This window comes from Mustelus asterias, chromosome 1 (genome assembly GCF_964213995.1).
Source record: "Mustelus asterias chromosome 1, sMusAst1.hap1.1, whole genome shotgun sequence".
Classification (NCBI taxonomy): domain Eukaryota; kingdom Metazoa; phylum Chordata; class Chondrichthyes; order Carcharhiniformes; family Triakidae; genus Mustelus; species Mustelus asterias.
Window position 1 is genome coordinate 104,519,372 of NC_135801.1, and position 20,722 is coordinate 104,540,093.

Genomic DNA, 20,722 nt, shown 5'->3' on the forward strand with positions numbered 1-20,722 from the left:
TTGCAGCTGAAAAATGGTGACTAAAAATCATTACCATCCATAATCGTGTTGTATACAGTCCACTTCCCCCTGCTGCAAATTGGGTTTGACTCCCTAAGGAATAGCAGCTGTTCAGTAACTCATCCAAGTGGGAACTTGTAGATGAGAGTGAACAGATTATTTGAATATAGCTGAGGCAGGGGCTTCACAGACGAACCTGGTCCAGATTTCAGGAAGCATCCACACCCGTGCTCCAGCAAACATCTAGGAATAGCAACTGAGCAGGAAAGCGGATTAACCTTTTTTGCTCCCACCATCCAGACCCCACTCCCCCTTCCCTGAGTATAAGGATACTGATGCCAACATGACATGGTGGTTTCAGATATGGATTTTCCATCTCTTGTTTCATGGGCAGAATAAAAGTAACAAGTAGCTTAGAAGACTGTGCTCTCTGGGTATACATCTTCATCTCAGTAAATTTACAAAAGTTCTCTGGTTTGCCTTTGAACAGTACTAATAGAATTTGCCTGTTGTGGTCAGCAATGAATTTTGGTTCTATTTTTTCCCACTGTACTCAAAAGTGCGACCATATTCTTTGGAAAAACGTTAGCCATTGGAAGTTTAGCAATTAAATGAATTAACTGATTCTTAGTGAAAGAAGTGAGCACATCAGGTTCTGCATCTTTATCCATTGTCTTCTTTATACTTGCCCTGCCACCCAACCCCCAACATAATGTCAAGTCCTAACAAAGCTTTTGCACCACAGAATATAAATTATCTTTTGATTTTTCAAATGCTACAACCACAACTTGCATTTCGATAGCACCTTTAATGTAGTAAAGCACCCCAAGGGGCTTCTCAGAAACATTATCTAACAATGAACCACATGAGATATTGGGGCCAATCATCAAAAGGCTTGGTCAAAGAGGTAGGTTTGGAAGAGAGCTTTAAATCTTGGAGTCTAGGCAACTGACGGTACTAAGGTGAAGCAATTAAATTGGGAATGCACCAGAGGCCACAATTAATGGAGTGCAGATATCTGGGGCAGCTCTGGAGGATCTTCTGGTCCCTGCCATTGTCATTCCGCTAAATGCACCCCTCACCGTCAGCCTATATTTTATATGGGTGGTTGTCCCATTAAGAACTAGGATCGGATTCCTGGGAGATAAAAAGCTGTGTTCCAGTAAATGATGATGGGACCAGTTGCCTTGGAGATGAGCAATAGGAAAAAAGGGACAACTTAATTATAGGGATGAGTAGGTTCCTAAAGATGGTTCTCAGTTTGGTCCAAGCTGTGTAGTTGGATAGTTTAGAACAAGCTGGAGTGAAGAAAATATTTCTTTCAGCAAAATTTGGTTGAAATTTGGAGGGTAAATTCTTGGTAATTGAAGGATTCTACTTCCTGGTGTAGCCCAGCTGAAGAGAGAGAGAGGGAGAGAAAAACCAAGAGAGAGAGAGTTTTGGTTCAAACACTCAATTGTTAAAGAATATTAGAACCAGGGGCGTTCCAATCCACGGTGGCTACACTTGAGATGCCCATGTTGAATGGGGAGTTTACAACCTTCGGACGGTTGCAGGGGATTTGAAGGAACCTTAAAAGGCCTAAGAGATCTGAGCCCGTATGTGACTCATTGACAGAGTGCTCAGACCAACCATTCATCTTCCAAATCTTGGATTCTAAGCTGTAGGTCTAAAGGGTGTAGAAGGAAAGCAAAGTTCAGACCTCTGATTTGGGGTGTAAGTAATTGCGTTTATTGTACTTTGTTGTCTTTAATGTAACTATTTAAGATGGGAGTATAAATTGTTTTAGTTCCTGTTCTTTGATTTTTGTGTAGTAAAATTATTTTGTTCAATTTGTGAACCCTCTTCATAGAATCATAGAATCCCTACAGTACAGAAGGAGGCCATTCGGCCCATCGAGTCTGCACCGACCACAATCCCACCCAGGCCCTACCCCACATATTTACCCGCTAATCCCTCTAACCTACACATCTCAGGACTCAAAGGGGCAATTTTTAACCTGGCCAATCAACCTAACCCGCACATCTTTGGACTGTTGGAGGAAACCGGAGCACCCGGAGGAAACCCACGCAGACACGAGGAGAATGTGCAAACTCCACACAGACAGTGACCCAAGCCGGGAATCGAACCCAGGTCTCTGGAGCTGTAAAGCAGCAGTGCTAACCACTGTGCTACCGTGCCGCCCTCTTGGCTTCATTCTTTTAGTAAATACCTGGGTTTTCAGATTCTTGAAAAAAAATAGAAATATGACTGTCTGTACTGAGATCATAACATCATGGAGATACTTGAAAACGAGGATTAGAATTTTAAAATCTTGGATGAGCATTAGTGTATGGAGCATGAAGGTCTGATGGGCTTGTTTCCAGCATTTTCTCTTATTCTAATGTTGCTGAAGTAGAGATAATGTATTAAGGAAAGAGCAGGTGTTGGGGGCCATTTTCCCATCGCACTGCGCTGCTTTTGTAGTGCAGCGGACACGGAGACTTGAGTGGAGGCCATCTCGTGGGCTTCCTGCAGGGCGCCACAGCCTCTGCGAGTCTCCGAGCGCCGGATTTCCGGCAGCATCAGCTCTGCGCCAGAAATCGTCGCGGAGCTGTATAAATTATGCAAATGACGATTTCAATACAATTTAAATCCTATTAGCAGGCCCGGAATTTGCAGTAGCTCCCCACTTGCAGGGAGCTGGTGGCCCGACCCCATGGAGTGAAGGGAGGCCACCGAGGCCTCCCCAGAGGGTCGAGCACCAGGGGCAGGTGGGTGCCCCTGGGCATTGCCACATTGGCAGTGGGCGGGGCCTAATGGGGAGTGGGGCCTGATAGGGGCAGGGCCTCTGGGGGGCAGTCGGTGGGGAAGGAAGGGTCCCACTTCCAAACTGCGTTTGGGCTGGGTGACAGCGTTAGGTAGGCCAGCAGGTCGATGCTGGACCAGGCATGTTCGGAGGGGCCAGTGATCGGGCTGTGAGGGATGGGAGAGCTGGCGATGCAGGGGTCGTGGGGCTGGCTGGTGATTGAGCTGACCAGCGATCGGGAGGCTGGCTAATGTGCATGCGCCGAACTTGACACTGACAGATTGGTGTATGCGCAGTGGCCCGCTCAGCACTATGCTGCCGGCCTCTCCAGCGGGGATAGACCCTGCCCCCTGATTTTCAGCGTGATTCACACTGAGGCACTCAGCAGCGCACAGTGTGGAGGAGATTCATTTTGAAACTCCCACTGAAAAAACCAGCGTGATTTACTCCAGTTTTTACGAGAACTTGACACTTGGAATTTTTGGGGCAGAGTCGCCCCCGTTATCTTTTACTAGTTTGACATTGTGCAGTCATGTAAACTCCTCTTGTTTTAACCAATGATGGGATAAGTGAATTGCAATAAATGCAGAAAGTCAGTCAGTCCTTTCAGAAGTTATTCTACTTGTAACCTCTTGGTGGCAGTAGTGTTATTTTGTGTTGCAGGGAGTGTGTGAGCACAAGTAACCTGTTTCCCTTTCACCTGCTTGAAGACAATAAACTAAATTCTACTAATGAAAGAAATAGTTGATCGGTGCTAATGTGGGAGAAATACTCTCTGCGCACTGTACCTTACAGCATTCTTTTGTTAACCCTCAGATACTCTGATGAATGCAATCTTAGGAGGTTGAATTTACAATGGGTGCATATTCGGGAAGTTACAACTGAACTTCACCCATTTGAGCATTAGTCTAGAACTATTTACACCCACGTTTTCTGCCAGATCTCTGTATCTTGCTCAGGTAATCTCTCTATGTAGTTTGAGAGTTGCAAGCAAGTTATAAGGGAGAAAGGCTAATTGTAGCAGCATTATTTTTCTATGGGTGTGCTAGTCCTTCCTCAGCAAGCTTTGTGCAGTACATACCGTTTATGTTTGGACAGGAAGCTATGTAAATGCCACTTATTTTATGCTTCCGCAAAGGTTGCAGATGTGGCACTTCTCAAAAGTTCTCTCGTGGGATGCGAGTCTTGCTGACAAAGCCAGCCTTTGTTGCTCATTTCTAATTGCCCTTGAGATGAACATTTCAGAGGGCGTTAAGAGTCAACCATATTGCTGTGAATCTGAAGTGACATAAAGGCCAGACCAGGTAAGGATGGCAGATTTCCTTCCCTAAAGGACATTAGTGAACCAGATGGGTCTTTACAATTGATGATAGTTGTCATGGTCACCATCACTAAGACTAGCTTTATATTCCAGATTTATTCATTGAATGTAGATTCCACACCTTTTGAATTTGTTAATCTAGGTTTTCAATTGTAACCGTCAGATAGCCTGATGAATCAATCTTAGGGGGTTGGATTTGCAATGGGTGCATATTCAGGAAGTTACAACTGAACTTCATTCATTTGAGCACTAGTCTAGAACTATTTACACCCACGTTTTCTGCCAAATCTCTATCCCTTGCTCAGGTAATCTCTATGCGTAGTTTGAGTGCTAATAGAGAAGCTCTAATTGTCTTAGAATCTTAGAAATCTTAGAAACCCTACAGCACAGAAAGAGGCCATTCGGCCCATCGAGTCTGCACCAACCACAATCCCACCCAGGTCCTACCCCCATATCCCTACATATTTACCCACTAATCCCTCGAACCTACACATCCCAGGACACTAAGGGCAATTTTAGCATGGCCAATCAACCTAACCCGCACATCTTTGGACTGTGGGAGGAAACCGGAGCACCCGGAGGAAACCCACGCAGACACGAGGAGAATGTGCAAACTCCACACAGACAGTGACCCAAGCTGGGAATCGAACCCAGGTCCCTGGAGCTGTGAAGCAGCAGTGCTAACCACAGTGCTACCGTGCCGCCCCACTAATTGTACACTAATTGTAGTAGTGTTGTTTTTCTAAGGATGTGCCCTAAATGATTATAGGTCATGTTCTTTGATTTTTGTGCAGTAAAATTATTTTGTTCAATTTGAACCCCTCTAGACTTCATTCATTTAGTAAATACCTGGGCTTTCTGATTCTTGAGGGAAACAAGTTACTTGTGCTCTCACACACACTCTCTTCAACAGAAAGTCACATTGTTGCCACCAAGAGGCCACAAGTAAAACAGCTTCTGAAAGGACTGACCGACTTTCTGCATCTATTGCAATTCACTTATTCCAATTTTGAAAAAGGTTACACACCAGGGGCTGGAGCTGTGATGCCTTCTTTTTATAACATAGTTATTTATACACATTGAAGGATGTTACATTTGCTACGGGAGTCCTGAGATAACGTGAAGGTCATGGCAGTCGGGAGTAAGGCGTCCAACTGTGGCAGTGAGTGGAACCCATGTCCCCAGAGCATTAGCCTGGGCCTCTGGATTACTAATCCTGTCACCATTTCACCTAAATTTGAAATCTTATTCACACTGAGGGCAATGAGCAAGCCAGGATGTGTGAGAATCGCCCTACCCTAAATGCGAGTTTCCTGTCCATTCTCACGTCCAACGGGTTAATGAAAGTGTGATTAGGGGTGATGCAGGATAGTATAGGAAATGTTACTTTTAGAAGTCAAATGTAAATGACCCTACTATAGCTAATAATAGGATTTGGAGCTTCACACCTTGCCTCCCTTTTCCTTTCCCCGTCTCCCTCTTTCAGTGCCTTGAGGTTTATTCATCTTGTTGTCTTGTTTTGGACTGGGGGGGGGGGGCAACATCAATGTGCCCCTCACCCTGGGAGCTGAGGTGTCGGCCTCCGGTCAGTAATAGCACCCTGTTTCCGAGTCGGAGTTTTGTAGGATCAAGCGCCACTCCGGATACTGGAGCATGTTTTCTAAGCTAATGCTCGAGTATGGCACTGGGAGAGTGTTGCACTGCTGGAAGTGCCATCTTTAAAATGAGACATTAAAATAGGCACCATCTTCCCTTGTGGTTGGATGGAAAGATCCCATGGTGTTATTCAGGGAAGAGCAGGCGAGCCCTCTGTGTCCCCTGGCCAACATTTATTGCTCAACCATGATCACTTTGATATAGAATCTACAGCAGAAACTGGCCATTTGGCCCAACTGTTCGATACTAGTCTTTATACTCCACATGAACCATCTCCCACTATAATTACCTCCCTCCTCCTTCCCTCACTTTCCTTCTATTTATGTCTTCACGTGCATCAAATTTCCCCTAAAATGCGTCAGTACTTCAGCCATTCCATGGAGCAGTTTGCTCCACATTCTCACTATTCTGGGCAAAGACGTTCACCCTAAATTCTTTATTTGATGTTGGCCATCCATCTACAGGTTCAGATCCTCACCCCTTTCGACTAACGTGCTGTTGTAGCTGTACAAAACTCTTCCAGGTATATTTCCCTCCAGATACCTCTTTCCCGATTCTGTTCTCGTGTTTGTTCCCTTCCCTTTGCTTCCCCCCCCCCACTAAAAAAAAGCCTGGTCATTATCTTGATGGTTGGGGCGATCTTGCTGTGCACAAATTGATCCACAGTTACAGAGCTGACAGTAGCTGTAGAATGTAATTTTACCATCTCTGAGGGCTCTGGTTGAAAGGAGAAGGAAGTTCATATTAATGGTGAATAATGTGATTTTTTTTTTGTAAAAAACGTCGTGCGATATATAGACATTATGATCTTTATCGTAGATTAAACACAGACAATTTGCAGTGATGACGAAAGACTGGTTATGTGAATGATACTAGGAGCAAAAGTTTCCGTTGGATCAGTTAAAATGTAATTGGAAAAGGCAGAAGTGGAAAATTATCACTTGTGGGATCGAGAAGCATTTTATAGCTATGTTGAGAGCCAAAGGATCATCAAATACTGTGTTGAGCAATTGAAAAATTCTCTAGAACAGATTAACAGGGATTTTAAGGGTGTGGCAGCGTTACTAAACAAATATTCTGCATTAGTCTGTAACCTTATAGCGAATGTTCAACCACAGCATGATGTTTTTCTGTTAACAGTAAAATTATTAATAAAATTGATCAGGTTACATCGTCTTAGGCAGAATAAGCAACTTAAAATAGATTAGGCTGACAGCCCAGATGACACTCATCCATGGGTCCTTGAGGAGAATACATACTGCCCGTATCTTTTTTAACTTGGTAAAGTTGGGAACCTGAAAAGTCAGCTCCATAACATCGCTGGTACTGACAGGACTGACCCCTGAAACTCCAATGTTTTTGGTGCAATGTGCCTTTACTATAAAGAGGACTAAAGCAGACATGTGCACAAAGCATGCAGGCGGATCATGATGCCAGACAGGCCGTAACATTGATTTGGCACACCATCTGTCATTTAGGAATGTGCCGATCCTAATCATGTCCTCCTTCAATATACCTTCAGCTGCACAGGTGACACCTGCTGACACACGCATGCACACGTGCGCATGCATGCACGCACACACACACACACACACACCTTACCATGCAAGCTTCAAGTGAAGTAATTTTGATCTTTTTTTGGCTACTGCAGAATTACTGGAAGGATTACGTTGAGTGATATTGGACGAGTTTTGCAAACCTTTAGAATTTACAAAGGCGTGGTGCTCATTTTTGACAAAGGTCAAAAGGAGTTGGAAGGCCTGTCAGAAGAAAGTCTACTTTAGTAATGCAGCCCCGCTCTGGCTGTAGCATGACCTGGAAGTGAAGTGGTTGCAGCAGAGAACAGAAACAGTGTGTGAAGGGAGGAGGAGGAGACCTCCTAATCGGAGGCCTAATCCACCAAAGGTCTTGAGGGAGCAATTCCTCCTACCTCCGCCTCAGCCAGGGCAGTGTTTGAAGTAACTCTGTTTCACCAGGCAGGTGGTCACTGAACTGTGCCACCTCCTACAGCCAAACGTCTAGCCACACAGCAGGGCCAGGACATTGCCATCACTTGCTGTCCGGATCACTGTGGCTCTAAATTTCTAAGCCAATGATTCCTTTAGGCTGGAGAATGCAACATAAGTAAGATGTCACAGTTCATCATCCATTACTGCATGAGGGAGGTGACAGAGCTCCTGTGAAGGGACTTCATTGTTATCAAACTGACCAGAGAGAGAAGCAGGAAGGGCGAACATATGGCTTTGCCATATTGACAGGATTTTGAATGATGCAAGGACATGCCCATGGCGCTGCTGGCCCTTCCATGTTAGCAGGGAGATGTTCTGCAACTGCAAGGTGGTGTGTGACTATCAGATCCTGACTGAAATGCCCACTGTCCTGGCAGCAGCCAGGATGCATTCATCCTGCATCCAGTGAGGTGTATCTGCCATCTTTGGAACGACCACTCTACAGCTGACTCCCTTCCACCTCCCAACAACGTATGGACACTGGACCTATGATGAGAGCCATGTAACCACCAGGAATGACACAGAGCAAACCATCCAGAACCCCTCTGCTCAGGATAGATTGTCTATGAGTCGATAGTCTGACCCTTGTTCCCCTGACAGCCCATCCTCGTATCTCAGTTACTGCATAATTCCTCATCTTTTAATCTATTTTCCATGGGAAGTAGCATCCTCTTTCCCAAAATTCTGAAATAACAGCTACCAACAAAACATACTTCCATTACAGTATCCAACAACATTTCCAATAATACACACTAAACTGAACTATTTGCCCTTGTGGGTTTGCTTAGTGTCTATGTTGTGTTTGCCTTTACACAGAGTCATAGAGGTTTACAGCATGGAAACAGGTCCTTTGGCCCAACTTGTCCATGCCACCTTTTTTTTAAAAACCCCTAAGCTAATCCCAATTTCCTGCATTTGGCCCATATCCCTCTATACCCATCGAACCCATGTAACTATCTAAATGCTTTTTAAAAGACAAAATTGTACCCGCCTCTACTACTACCTCTGGCAGCTTGTTCCAGACACTCATCACCCTCAGTGTGAACAAATTGCCCCTCTGAACACTTTTGTATCTCTCCCCTCTCACCTTAAACCTATGCCTTCTAGTTTTAGACTCCCCTACTTTTGGGAAAAGATATTGACTATCTAGCTGATCTATGCCCCTCATTATTTTATAGACCTCTATAAGATCACCCCGTAGCCTCCTACGCTCCAGAGAAAAAAGTCCCAGTCTATCCAGCCTCTCCTTATAACTCAATCCATCAAGTCCCGGTAGCATCCTCGTAAATCTTTTCTGCATTCTTTCTAGTTTAATAATATCCTTTCTATAATAGGGTGACCAAAATTGCACACAGTATTCCAAGTGTGGCCTTACCAAATTGTCTTGTACAACTTCAACAAGACATTCCAACTCCTGTATTCAATGTCCTGACTGATGAAACCAAGCATGCCAAATGCCGCCTTCACCACTCTGTCCACCTGTGACTCCACTTTCAAGGAGCTATGAACATGTACCCCTAGATCTCTTTGCTCTGTAACTCTCCCCAACGCCCTACCATTAACTGAGTAAGTCCTGCCCAGGTTCAATCTACCAAAATACATCACCTTGCATTTGTCTAAATTAAACTCCATCTGCCATTCGTCAGCCCACTGGCCCAATTGATCAAGATTCCGTTGCAATTGGAGATAACTTTCTTCACTGTCCACTATGCCACCAATCTTGGTGTCATCTGAAAACTTACTAACCATGCCTCCTATATTCTCATCCAAATCATTAATATAAATGACAAATAACAGTGGGCCCAGCACTGATCCCTGAGGCACACCGCTGGTCACAGGCCTCCAGTTTGAAAAACAATTCTCTACAACCACCCTCTGGCTTCTGTCAAGAGGCCAATTTTGTATCCATTTAGATACCTCACCCTGGATCCCGTGAGATTTAACTTTATGCAACAACCTACCATGCGGTACCTTGTCAAAGGCCTTGCTAAAGTCCATGTCGACAACATCAACGGCACTGCCCTCATCTACCTTCTTGGTTGCCCTTTCAAAAAACTCAATCAAATTTGTAAGGCCATCTGCAAACTCATCCGAACACTCCTACACCGTGTTACCTCAGTGGCTGCAGCATAGCTGGTGGAAGGCTGCTGACATTCAATGAGAGTTTGCAGATGGCCTTATAGCACTACCTCCAGCAGCTCTGAGTCTAGAAGGCTAGGCATTGTTTCAGAGTAAAGGGGTGCTAATTTAAGCCTGAGATGAGGAGTAATTTCTTCTGAGGGTTGTGAAGTCTTTGCCACAGAGGGCTGTAGGGGCAGAGTCATTGTGTATATTTAAGGCTGAGATGGAATGGTTATTGATCAGTAAGGGAATCAAGGATTATGGGGAAAGGGCGGGAAAGTGGACATGAAGAATGTCGGGTCAGCCATGATCCTATCAAATAGTGGAGCAGGCTTAAGGGGCCAAATGATCTACTCCTGTTCCTATTTCTTATGGTCTTATGGCATGGGCACTCGTAGTGGCTGGCTGAGAGGCAACAGCATTGGCGATGGTGGAGTGGCATTGTTGAGAGCACACATGCTGTCATCCTGAGAGAGGAGAACAGGTTCTTGCTCTCCTGTATCACTGCCACTCCCCCAGGGCTGTGCCTCAGCAAAGTTGAAGAACAGGCTGAATGATTTACTGCTCTGAAAGCCTGCAAGCCTCTTTGAATGCTGGTGTCTGAAGCCACAGTGGGCACAGTCTGCATGACCACAAGTTCAGCTTTCATGGAAACCAGCATGGATCTCATCACCTCCATGTGACCTACTACTGCAGCATGTTGTTTGGCTTCTGCCTATGTTGCAATGGAAACTGAGGCATTGGCCATTGGGCTCTGCATTCTGGCTGGATAATGTAAGTGCTGGCATGGATTTGGCCACCTGTCCCACACTTGAAAGGATGGGCTCCAGGATTTGTGCGCTAGGAGCGGCAGGGGAGAGGACCTGGGTAAGATGTTCTGTCTGACAGTCGGTGCAAACCCGATGGGCTGAATGGTCTTTTCTGCACTGTAGGGATTCTGTGCTATGCTATGTAAGTGAAGTTGGAACCATCCTCCTTGACAATGCACCAAGTATTTCGGTGTGTATGTCAATCAGCGTTCTCCTGTACACCGTTTTATTGAAAACCTCATCAGAATCAATGTTGCAGAGCCCGTATGCGACCTTTCGCGACCTTGTGCTGTGGTGAGCTGACAGGAGCTGTCCTCTCTCCCTGTTCTGGCTGCAGCCCATTTTAAGCCATTGGCACACTACCTGCTGATCCCAACTCGATATATTACCCTCTCCCGATTGCAGTGAAGCACTGGAGCTGGTGACTGTGAGGGACAGTTCTTCTTTATTAGAGGTCTGCTGCTGCTCTTGCCCTCCAGGGTAAGCCTGTACTGGCTGGCCAGATGGAAAATCATGGGGGTCTCAAAAGCAAAAATGCAGAAGGGATGGTGAGAGAAAGGGGTTTAGGTGGAAAGCAAGAGAGTCATGGTCACACTATCTGCAGCTTACACCTCATGCCACACAACCACACAGGTGGTAAATTGGGAGTTGAGAAGACATTCGCTACAGGAACATAGCAGCATCCTGAATATTTTCCACAATGCAGGGTGCAAAGGCTGGAGTGAATCCTGGCCCCTTGATTGTAGTGCTCCATCTCCTCCAAAGAGCTCGGGTGATGCAGATGTGCCTGTCCCCTGTCAGTTTCCTGTTATGTGCCATCTTGTCCTGCGAGAGAGAGGGCAGAATGTCAGTGAGAATGTTGCGATGTTCTGGGGTCATGCCAGAGTTGAATAGCTGAATGTTTGTGAAACCTATAGGAAGCGGTGTGAGGCTGACAGCATTGATGAGAGTGCATAGATAAGGTGAGCATCTGAATTTTGGCCCTCAGTCCTGATGGGTGAGTGATGGATGCATTGAGGAGAGGATGATGTTGTGGTGCGTAGGAGACAACCTTTGACGATGCTTTCACTGACCTTGACCACACACATGAGGTCATTGAACTCTTTCCACCAGTGCCGCCATGTCGCTGTGGCCAGGCACTGGGAATTGACTCACTGACCAGCTGCCACCTTACGGAGGAGTGCCTTAAGGGTCTCCTGGCCATCTGTGGAAACAAGGCATCTCTCCTCCTTTCGACTTCATCACTGTGACCTACAGCATCGCATCCAAAAATCTTGGGAGTCCTCTCTTTGGCCTGCTGCTCCCTTTGCTGTCCTCTCACTGCCAGTCAAACCTTCCAGATATTATTGCCGCAGCTCCCAGAACAAGAATGCAGCTCTCCTTTAAGAGATGCAGGCCAGTTTTGTCACATTTCATGCTGGGTTTGCAATCATGCTGATCAGTAACAGGGCAAAGTTTACCTACTGCCTGCCTCTCAACAGGACTGGGCGTAGGATAATTGCATTTGTGATTCCTGTGCCGGATATCGGGTCCAATTCAAGTAATTGCATGTGGGCAGATTTAATGGTAAATATACATGCAACCTGCAGTCAGCAGAATTGAAACCAGTGGTGAACAAAAATAATTTGTAGTCATGCTCTATGGGTTCTGAATCATTATGTGGAGATGCCAGCGTTGGACTGGGGTGAACACAGTAAGAAGTCTCACAACACCAGGTTAAAGTCCAACAGGTTTATTTGGTAGCAAATACCATAAGCTGTTGGAGCACTGCTCCTTTGTCAGATGGAGTGGAAATGTCCACTCCACTTCAAATGTCCACTCCAAATGTCCACTCCATCTGACGAAGGAGCAGTGCTCCGAAAGCTTATGGTATTTGCTACCAAATAAACCTGTTGGACTTTAACCTGGTGTTGTGAGACTTCTTATTCTGAATCATTGTCATGTATCTGCATCTAAAGAGAACCAGGCCCCTGGTTGTACTCTGAGGGCAATTCACCACAAAAAAAACACACCATTTTGTCCTTGTATACGACCTTGGCTGGTCTCATTTAGTATACTGGGCCCCTCACATGGCAGGAGATACTGAGGATTTGGGAAAGGAACAGGTGGCAGCCACAAAATTGGTACCCTTTTAAAAACACCTCAGTCAGAGGAAGACTCCAGGATTTGTATACTTTTTTTTATATTAAAAAAAGACAAAAAGCCGGCATTGAGATTTAGAAAATAACCAAAGAACTAGGATGGGTTTAAGAGTCATTTTTTCTTCCCAGCTGTGTGGTTTAGTGTTACACGTTCTGCAAGGGGAGAAGCAGGCCGGACAACCTAGTCGTCTTTTTCCAGGGAATAGTGCCTCGGTGGAATAGGTTGCTGGGTCACATAGTGAATGCTGATTTACTGAATTCCTACAAAAGCGACCTGAACCCAATTCTGGTTGGAGAAAAGATCATCTACAACAGGTAAGTAAGTACCCTGTATTATGAAGCAGGGTCAAACTGATGTTCTGGACTAGTTTAACTACCTAGAGGGCGCGGAGGGAAATTTTTCCCATATTGCCTTTGTTTTTAATCTGGTTATTCACCTTTCCCAGGAGCTAACATATCTCTGGATGGGTTGGGAGTAGCTATACTGTCATGCATAAGGCATCACCATTGTATGGGCTAGATGGAGCTGTTGTTCTTTTCCTGACTCGAAAACATTTTGTGTGTTAAGGTGGAAGAGGATCAGAATTTATGGAGTTAACTAACCTGCAACGAGCAGTGTCTAATCACAATAGTGAGATTTATTGAGCAATGATCTGCCATGGGTTGGGCAACTTTCCTGGAACTTGGTTTGTTTTTTTTCATTGTGGAACAATGTCACTACAGTGACCCACTGATGACAGGAATTTACTTTGAAGTTGGGAAAGAAAGTCTTGAGCAATGAATGAATTTACAGAAGTCTCAATTTACAATTGAGAAACTTAATGGAGCTGAAAAGATTTTTCCTGTTCTTGTTGCTAGGAAGGGGTCAATGCTGATTTGAATGGGTTTGGTGAAAGATTAAAAGTCCCACAGTGCTCAGTGCCCTTTCGAACCGTTTTGTTATCGAGGCTGCATGGTGGCATGACGAATGTCTGTGCTTTATTTTTAATATTGAAATATGTACAAAACTTTTCTATGATTGTTATCTTCCCACTTAAGAGATGTACAGCAGAGAGTTTCCATCTAAGCAAAATTATCTTGACTACATTGAAAGACAGTCAATATAGCTCTGGCAGTGCTGTGGTCTGCAATTGCAGCATACAGTGTGCTTTAGGCCTGTGCAGAAGGCCTCTGATTCTATTTCCAATCTGTGCTGAATTAGTTAGGCTCATCCAGCCAGTAAATATGATTCTTTAGTTGGTCCCTGCACTCCCGGATTAGCTGCCAAGGATGGTTTTGTGGTTGCTAATGAGCGTTTGTATTTTTCTTCTGCCTTGAACATGCCCATACTGTGGACAGTTGAGGACCGGATTGGGTGTGGCTTTGGTGCCCCTAAAGTTGAATAGTCATCTGGCATTTGCTGTTTAGACTCATAAAATTTGGTTGGGGCAGGGTGGTACTGGGCGGTCAATGGTTACTGTGGGTTTTGCGATAGTAAGAAATTAATACAAATAGGACGGGAAGAGAGATAAAGCTATGGAGCTCGCAAACATTCTACACTTCCCTCCTTTATGCTTTGACAAAGGGTCACCTGGACTCAAACCGTCAGCTCTTTTCTCTTCTTACAGATGCTGCCAGACCTGCTGAGATTTTCCAGCATTTTCTCCTTTGGTTTCAGATTCCAGCACCTACAGTACTTTGCTTTTATTTTACTCTTCCCTTTCACTTTATCCATCAGCTCATCCTCCTCTTGCCGCCTCCATCGAATATCTACCCTTGTACATGAGGTGTGCACACCTCCCCATATTGAAAATTTACAGCAGCTCTTTATTTCCAGGAAAGCAAACACTCCTGCTTTTTTTCAAACGTATTGGACAGAAAATCTGGGATATGCCAGCACTCATTTAATAAGGTCTCTTCCCACCAGGATAGCTGGTGAATAAGTGAGAGTCCAACATATATTCACTATGGCTGTTAACTCCATACAGGAAGCTTTCACTATGCTGCATGCCTTATTGGGATTACTTAAATTGTCAAGGAGAATGCACCTTGCTGGCCGGAATAATCTTCACAACTCCGTCAGAAATTGCAGTGATGTTGTTATGCGTGCTGTTTTCCTTCTCTGGTTGTATTTTGAATATTTAATATGAGTAGTTTTTTTTGTTCATGGGGATTTTCAGAGTAACTTCATTAATGTAAGACTGCTTGTGACTAATAAATAAACTTACTAATTTACTCGTGGAATGTGGACTTTAATGGCTAGACCAGCATTTATTGCCCATCCCTAATTGCCCTCGAATGTGGTGGTGAGCTGCTTTCTTGAACCACTGCAGTCCCCGAAGTATAGGTGCACCCACAATGCTGTTAGGGAGGGAGTTCCAGGATTTTGACCCAGCAACAGTGAAAGAATGCCGATTATATTTCCAAGTCAGGGTGGTGTGCGACTTGGAGGGGAACTTGCAGGTGGTGGTGTTCCCATGTATTTGCTGTCTTTGTCCGTCTAGATGGTGGAGGTCACGGGTTTGGAAGGTGCCTTTGAAGGAGGCCTGGTGAGCTGCTGCAGTGCATCTTGTAGCTGGTACATACTGCTGTCACTGTGTGTCAGTGGTGGAGGGATTGAATGCTTAAGGTGGTGGATGCAGTGTCCGTCAAGTGGGCTGTTTTGTCCTGGATGGTATTGAGCCTCTCGAGTATTATTAGCACTGCACTCATCCAGGCAAGTGGAGAGTATTCCATCATGCTCCTGACTTGTGTCTTATAGATGTGGACAGGCTTTGGGGAGTCAGGGGGTGAGTTACTCACTGCAGTCTCTCCTACCCTCTGACTTGCTCTTGTACTCATAGTATGTATATGGCTGATTCAGTTCAGTTTCTGGCCAATGGTAGCCCCCAGGATGTTGACAGTAGGTGATTCAGCAATGATAACACCATTGAATGTCATGGGCCAATGGTTAGATTCTCTCTTTTTGGAGATGGTCATTGCCTGGCCCTTGTGCTGCGCACATTTTGTCACTTACCAGCCCAAGCCTGAATATTGCCCAGGTCTATGGAGAGTAACTGCTTCAGTATCTGAAGAGTTGCAAATGGTGCTGAACATGGTGCAATCATCAGTGAGCATCCCCACTTCTGAGCTTATAATGGAGTGAAGGTCATTGCTGAAGCAGCTGAAGATGGTTGGGCCCAGGACATTACTCTGAGGGACTCCTGCAGCAGCATTCCATGACTGAAATGATTGACTTGCAATAATAACCACCATCTTCCTTTGTGCCAGGTATGACTCCAACCAGTGAAGAGTTTCCCCCAATTCCTAATTCCAGTTTTGCTAGGGCTGCTTGATGCCACACTCGGTCAAATGCTGCCTTGATACCAATGGCAGTTACTCTCATCTCCGCTGGAGTTCAGATCTTTGTCCAGGTTTGGATCAAGGCTGGAATGAGTTCAGGAGTTAAATGGCCATGGTGGAACCCAAACTAAGCATCAGTGAGAGTTTATTGCTAAGTAAGTGCTGCTTGATAGCACTATCAATGATGTTTTTTGCTTATGATCAAAAGTAGGCTGATGGGGAGGTAATTGGCCGGGTTGAACTTGCTCTGCTTTTTTGGACAGGACATACCTGGACAATTTGCTGGATAGATGCCAGTGTTGTAGCTGTGCGGGAACATCTTAAAAAGAAGTTTTAAAGTTTATTTATTATTGTCACAAGTAGGCTTACATTAACACTGCAATGAAGTTGTTGTGAAAATCCCCTAGTCGCCACACTCCAACGCCTGTTTGAGTACACTGCGGGAGAATTAAACATGGCCAGTGCACCTAACCAGCACTTCTTTCGGACAGTGGGAGGAAACCAGAGGACACGGAGAAAACCCATGCAGACATGGGGAGAACGCAGGGAGCATATTGGATAGGAACACAGCAAGTTCTGGAGCACATGTTTTGAGTACTAATGCCAAAATATTGTCAGGGCCCATAGCCTTTGCAGTATCCAGTGCCCTCAGCTATTTCTTGATATCACGTGGAGTGAGTTGAATTCCTGAAGGCTGATATCTGTGATGCTGGAGACCTCCAGAGGAGGCTGAGATGGATCATCCACTTGGCATTTCTGGCTGAAGATTGTTGCAAATGCTTCAGCTTTACCTTTTGCACTGATGCGCTGGACTCATTGAGGATGGGGATATTTGTGGAGCTTCCTCCTGTTATTTAATTGTCCACCACCATTCACGACTGGTTTACAGAAAGGTAAATGATTCTGGGATTGTCTGTTTCCCCCACTGGATATTCTGTTGTTTGACTCTATATTCTAAATACAGTGAGACAGTCCATAATAAAAAATTATATACACTGAAGAGTTTTTTATTCATGTGTGGGATGAAAGCCAGGCCCTGATTGCCCTTGCAGAGCTGCTGGTGAGCTGTATTCTTGAATCTCTGCAGTCCCTGAGATGTAGCTACACCCACAGGAGTATTTTTGCTTAAATCGGTTATATTCAACATTCCTTTGAATAGCCTGGAACACGCTGTGAGAGTTGGTGGTGGAAGCAGGCACATTAGCAACATTTAAGAGGCATCTAGATGGATCCATGAATAGGGAGGGAATAGAGGGATACAGACCGAGTAAGAGCAGAAGGTTTCTCTTTTGGTTTAGTTAGGGCACCATGATCAGCATGGGCTTGGAGGGGCCGAAGGGACTCTTCCTGTGCTGTATTTTTCTTTGTTCTTGAAAGTGCTTGCCGAAATACACTTCTGCAGTTCAGCAGAATTTGGTTTGCTATGGTTACTTTACTGAGCACTGAGTTGCTGGATTTGTTTGTTTTTACTATTGACATGCTGAAAGATGACTGAAGTTATTTCTTAAATTAAGACACGACTGTTTTGAGATCATTGTCTGGAAGGGTAACTGCAACCGAAATGGGCAGGCTCTGGAATGTGGTGATGAAAAGGCCTATATTTAATAACTTAAATCTTGTTCTTTGAACTAGTTGTTACTATCCTGTTTACTTGCATTCAATTCAGTTTGTTCTTTGGTTTATAGTGTGCACTCCACCCTAGTGAATTGTAACCAGAGAGCAGGTTGGATGTAAGTTGAGAACGGGCTTGTCTATATTCGCAATTTCTCTTATTTGTGTTTTCCCTCCTCTTAAGTATCTATCTAATTTATCTGGCTGCCAGAAATTATCTTTTGCTTGTTCAGCTGAACTCTCTGTGCCGTAGTAGGGAGAATCCAATAAACCTGTGTGTCTACAAATATGTATATAAACATCTCTTTTTCTTTGGAGGGGTGTGTTTTTAAAGAAAACTCTTACAATAAGTTACATCATTTCAAATATGAATCTGAGTTAACTAAATTGTATTCGGTTTTAGCAGTGAGAACATTTTATCATCAAAAGCAGTCAAACAAATAACTTAATAAATAAAACTTCTTAGGGGCTTTTTTGGGTCCATAAATTGTGCCAAAAAAGACACTGTTGTAAATGGGTGATTGTCCAAAATATGAAGATTGGGAGAATTCTTCTCAATTATACAATATTCAGGTAGTTGATGGAAAAGTAAGGCTGTTTTGACACTGAGTGTGACTTCTGCAGTGAGACTGCTGGATTTTATGCTGCTTTAAACAGAACATCAGGTTTAAATGCTTGTACATGTGAGAGATTTTAAAATTCGATTTAGTATCTTTAAAAGAATATCAATAAAGAATGGCTTGTCAGAGAACTGACAAGGCAACAGAAAAAAGATGATGGTAAATAGAAAAAGACACAGAAAGACTGATGAGTGTGGTGTTGAGAGGGTTAGTTTTGGGCTTTCTGTTCTGTGCTGACTTCTGCAGGAGGCAGGCAGGTGACCTGTTGAGTTCACCGTTGCTGACTATATTTTTATTTTTCCACATGGGTAACCGTCGAGCATGATATTTGAATATAATAAGTTTGTCTAACAATATGAGCTCAAATATATTTGTTTAAGAAAGGGAGTTTTTAAAGATGTGTTATTTGCATTTTTTAAAAATAGCACATTTCTTTCTTTCTTTTTCTGGGATGTAGACATTGCTGGTTAGGCCAGCATTTATTGTCCAGCCCTAATTGTCCTTGAGAAGGTAGTGGTAATCTGCTTCTTGAACTGCTGCTGTAGGCACACCCGCAGTGCTGTTAGGGAGGGAGTTCCAGAATTGTGACCTAGCAACGGTGAAGGAACGGCGATATATTTCCCAGTCAGGATGGCGAGTGACTTGAAAGGGAACTTCCGGACAGTAGTATTCCCAAGTACCTGCTGACCTTGGCCTTCTAGATGGTAGTAGCTTTGGCATTGGAAGGTTTTACCGAAGGAACCATGGTGAGTTCCTGCAGTGCACCTTGTAAATGGTACACACTGCTGCCACTGTTCATCGGTGGTGGAGCGATTGAACATTTGTAGAAGGTGTATCAATGAAGCAGGCTGCTTTGTCCTGGATGGTGTTGAGCTTCTTGAGTGATGTTGGACCTGCACTCATCCAGGCAAGTGAAGAATATTCCATCACACTCCTGACCTGTGCCTTGTAGGTGGTGGACAGTTTGGGGGGTCAGGAGGTGAATTACCCACCATAGGATTCCTAGCCTCTGACCTGATCTGGTAGCCACAGTATTTATATTGCTAATCCAGTTCAGTTTCTTGTCAATAGTAACTCCCAGGATGTTGATAATGGGGGATTCAGTGATGACAATGCCATTGAATGCCAAGGGGAGCCAACCCCCACCCCGTGACCCTTGCCCTGTCATCACTCACCTGTGCCTGTGTCTCTCCGTGGGGGCACTGCAGAGCGCAGAAGAGCTGCTGGCCGTGGGAATTCTACCCTGGGGTCCTTGATCTTGGGTGAAGACCCGTCACTGGCCTGTAAAGAGCCTGTGTGGCACAAATGGGCCTTCTGGAAAGAAGCAACCAGAGACGTTCTCTTTCTAATTTCAAGGTATTATAGAAATGTAGACTGTTTTTATGAACATGGTTGCTACTGCATGACCAGATTGTGACAGAATTGCTGCTTAGCTGTTGTACTTAAATCAGTTAAAGATGTTCAATTATTTGGCTGCAGTCAACCTTAGAATTGGTAAACAAGGCTCCAGAGTAATGCATTTCTGTGAGGCTCTTATGACATTTGTGATTTTAAAAAGCTTTTGGAAGTTCAATCCATGTAGCCATATACCTTACTGCACAACACACTGCCTACACTGCAGAATAACTGAAAATCTAAAATACACAGAATCACCAAATTGTTACAGCGCAGAAGGAGGCCATTTGGCCCATCACATCTGCACCAGCTCTTATCTTGAGAGAATTAAAATAGCAGACCTGAATTCAGCAAACCTTCTAACGAGTGCAACAACAAAATATTCTTTGACAGAAATCATAGCTTCATCACAACTGAAAAAAAGATTAAAATATTGAGGAAAAAATGTAAATTAAATATAAAAACAAAGTTTTTATAGGTGTTTATTTTTCTTACAAAATGTTTTTTTTCTCTCTTGCCCCACCCACTGAAACCAAAAGGAAGCAGGGACTGTACCTTTGGCATTCACCACAGTGGTTAAGTGGTTTAGTAACATAACAAATGAAATTGGATGCATTTCATTAAATTAGAATAAAATTATCATTGATATATGTTATACATGGTTCAATTTTGTTTAGCTATTCTGTCTTTCCAGCCACATTGACTGAACATTTCAGCACACAGACAAATTGCTAGAATTAGATTTGTATTTTTCTGATTGGTCTACAATTAATTATCCAAATATATACTTGAGCTGTTATCTGAATAGGACAATGTAATGACGTCCCGCTGCCTCGGAAAAGCAGCCAATGTAATCAAGGATCCCGTGCACGCCGGACATTCTCTCTTCCACCTTTTTCTGTCGAGAAAAAGATACAAAAGTCTGAGGTC

At 44.2% G+C, this 20,722-nt stretch overlaps 1 protein-coding gene across 8 annotated transcripts in view; it reads left to right on the forward strand.

Moving 5' to 3' along the window:
* tbc1d1 (TBC1 (tre-2/USP6, BUB2, cdc16) domain family, member 1) overlaps positions 1-20,722 on the forward strand; it is a 247,893-nt gene that overhangs the window by 160,561 nt on the left and 66,610 nt on the right. The window lies entirely within an intron of this gene.